This window comes from Crocuta crocuta, unplaced genomic scaffold, assembly GCF_008692635.1.
Source record: "Crocuta crocuta isolate KB4526 unplaced genomic scaffold, BGI_CrCroc_1.0 scaffold1269, whole genome shotgun sequence".
In the NCBI taxonomy this organism is placed as follows: Eukaryota; Metazoa; Chordata; class Mammalia; order Carnivora; family Hyaenidae; genus Crocuta; species Crocuta crocuta.
This window is the reverse complement of record NW_027531335.1, coordinates 519,755-522,788: the sequence shown is the minus strand read 5'-3', so window position 1 is coordinate 522,788 and position 3,034 is coordinate 519,755. Positions and strand designations below refer to the sequence as shown.

Genomic DNA, 3,034 nt, shown 5'->3' with positions numbered 1-3,034 from the left:
TTTTTTTTTTAATGTTTATTTTCGAGAGAGAGAGATAGGGTGCGAGTGGGGGAGGGGCAGAGAAAGAGGGAGGCAGACACCAAATCTGAGGTAGGCTCTAGGCTCTGAGCTGTCAGCACAGAGCCCGATGCGGGGCTTGAACCCATGAACCACGAGATCTGACCCGAGCCCAAGTCAGAAGCTCAATCGACCAAGCCACCCAGGCGCCCCTATCTTTTTTTTTTAATTAAACTTTTTATGTTGAGATCATTTCAAATTCACATGCAATTGTAATACATTATAAATACATAATAAAAAATAATACAGTGAGATCCTGTGTACCCTTTANTCCTACCACCCAATAATCTTATGCAAATTTCCCCAGTTTTACTTGTAATAATTTGTTTGTATGCATCTCTGCATTTGGTTTTATGCAACTTTGTCATATACGTATGTTCGTGTGTCCATCACCACAGTACAGAAAGGGGTACCACCACACCGGTCCTTCCTGTTATCATTTTCAGCCACACCCATCTCCTGTCGGCTCCATTCCCCAACCCCCCACACTCCCATCCCCCTCCCCCCATGTCTATANATAATCACATAGTATGTAACCTTTGAAGACTAGCTTTTTCTCACTCAGTAAAATTCCGAGGAGATTCATTCAAGTTATTGTGTGATCCATACACCCATTTCTTTTTACTGATGAGGAGTATTCCATGCCATAGGTACACCACATTTTACTTCACTATTAATCTGCTGAAGAACACATGTACGAGATAGCCAGTTTCTCGACATCCTCACCAGCATTTGGTGGTGTCATTTGTTTTTTATTTTAGCCATTCTGATAGGTGTGTGGTAGTATCTCATGGTGGTTTTGATTTGTATTTTCCTGACGGCTAGTGATACTGAGCGTCTTTTCACGCGTTATTTGCCATCCGCATATCCTCTTTAGTGAAATGTCTGTTCATCTCTTTTGTCCATTTTCTAATTGGATTGAGCTCTGAGAACTCTTGATATATTCTAGATACAAATCCTCAGTCAGATATGCAGTTTGCAAAGATTTTTTTCTAGTCTGTAGCTTGATCTCTCATAGAGCAAACCCTTTTTAATTTTGATGAACTCCAATTAGATTTTTCCTCTTAGGTATCATGCTTATGGTGTTAAGCCCAAGAACTCTTTGCTGAATGCTAGATCATGATTTTCTTCTGTGTTTTTTCCCTACAAGTTGTATAGTTTTACTCTTTAAGTCTGTGATCCATTCTGAGTTCCTTTTTTATAGAAGGTGTGACGATTAGGTCAAAGTTCATTTTTCTTTCTTTCTTTCTTCTTTCTTTCTTTCTTTCTTTCTTTCTTTCTTTCTTTCTTTCCCTACGGATGTCAATTGCTCCCGCACTATTTGTTGAAAGGGCTACCCTTCCTTCAATGAATTGCTTTTACACCTTTGCCGAAATTCAGTTGAACAGATTGGGTTTGTTTCTGGGTGTTCTATTCTATTACACTGATCTACATGTGTACCCTCCACTATTCCTATACTGTCTTGATTACTATAGCTATAGAGTGAACCTTTACATTGGAAAGAGGGATTCCCCTTCCCTAGTTTAGTCTTTACAAACATCATTTTAGCTACTCTAAGTCCTTTGTCTTTCAATAAATTTTATAATAATCCTATCCATGTCTACAAAGATCCTTGCTGGGATTTTGATAGGGACTTCATCAACTTACAGGTAAATTTGGGGGAAATGGATATCTTTACTATGTGGAGTCTTCTAATCCGTGGACACGGCAAGTCTCTCAAATTATTAAGGTCTTCTTTGGGTTCTTTCCTCAGTGTCTTATAACTTTCAGCATATAGATGAAACAGGTTTTGTGAAGTTTGAGACCTAAGAATTTCACGTTCTTTGAAGCAATTATCAATAGTATTGTTTTTCATTTAGATTTCAGCAGTGTTAGCATATAGAAGTGTGATTGACTTTTGTGTATTGATCTTGTGTCATATGACTTTGCTTAATTCAATTATTAGTTCTAGAAGGGTTTTTTTTTAGAACCCCTGTGATTTTTTTATGTAGACAATCAAGTCCTCTGCAAATAGAAAGAGTTTCACTTAATTCTTTCCAATCTGTATGTATGTCTTTTCTTTCTTTTCCTTGCTGTATTGTGCTGGCTAGAACTTCCAGTAGAATGCCGAATAGAAATGATAAGAGCAGATGTGTTTGCCTTATTTCAGTCTTACGAGGCAAAGTATTCTGTTTTTACCATTAACTATGATGTTAGTGGTAATTTTTTTACAGATGTTCTTTATGAGGTTAAGGAAGTTCCCCTCTCTTCCTAATATACTGAGTTTTTGTCATGAATGTTGTATTTTGTCAAATGTTTTAGTCTGTGTCTATTGATATGGTCATATGATTTTTCTTTAGTTTATTGATACAGTGGTCTACACTCAATGATTTTAAAATAGTGAGCCAGCCTTACATACTTGGAGTAAATCCCACCTGATCATGGTATATAATTCTTTTATACATTGTTGGGTGCATTTTGCTCATAAGCCTTTGTTGAGGACTTTTGTATCCAAATTTGTAAGGGATACTGGCCTGTAGTTTGCTTTCTTTTTTTTTTTTGGTACTGTCATTGTCTGGTTTTGATATCTATCTGGGACTCTGATGATATAAATGTTGGATCTTTTGTTATTTATTTTTATTTTTTTAATGTTTATTTACTTTTGAGAAACAGTGTGAGACAGAGTGAGAGAGGGGGAGGGTCAGAGAAAGGGAGCCACAGAATCCAAAGCAGGCTTCAGTCTCTGAGCAGTCAGCACAGAGCCCGATGCAGAGCTCGAACTCACAAACTGTAAGATCGTGACTTGACCTGAAGTCAGATGCTTAATCGACTGAGCCACCCAGGCACGCGAAATCTTTTGTTATTTCTCACAGGTCTCTGAGGCTCTGTTTTTTTTTACCAGTCTATTTTCTCTCTGTTGTTCAGACTGAGTAAATGCTATTGATATGTCCTCAAGTTCACTGATTCTATCCTCTGTTGTTCTATTCTATGGACCCAC

General features: G+C 37.6%; 1 long non-coding RNA gene across 1 annotated transcript in view; it reads right to left on the bottom strand.

Annotated features, from left to right (window-relative positions):
* Positions 1-3,034, bottom strand: part of LOC144238165 (uncharacterized) — a 36,015-nt gene that overhangs the window by 476 nt on the left and 32,505 nt on the right. The window lies entirely within an intron of this gene.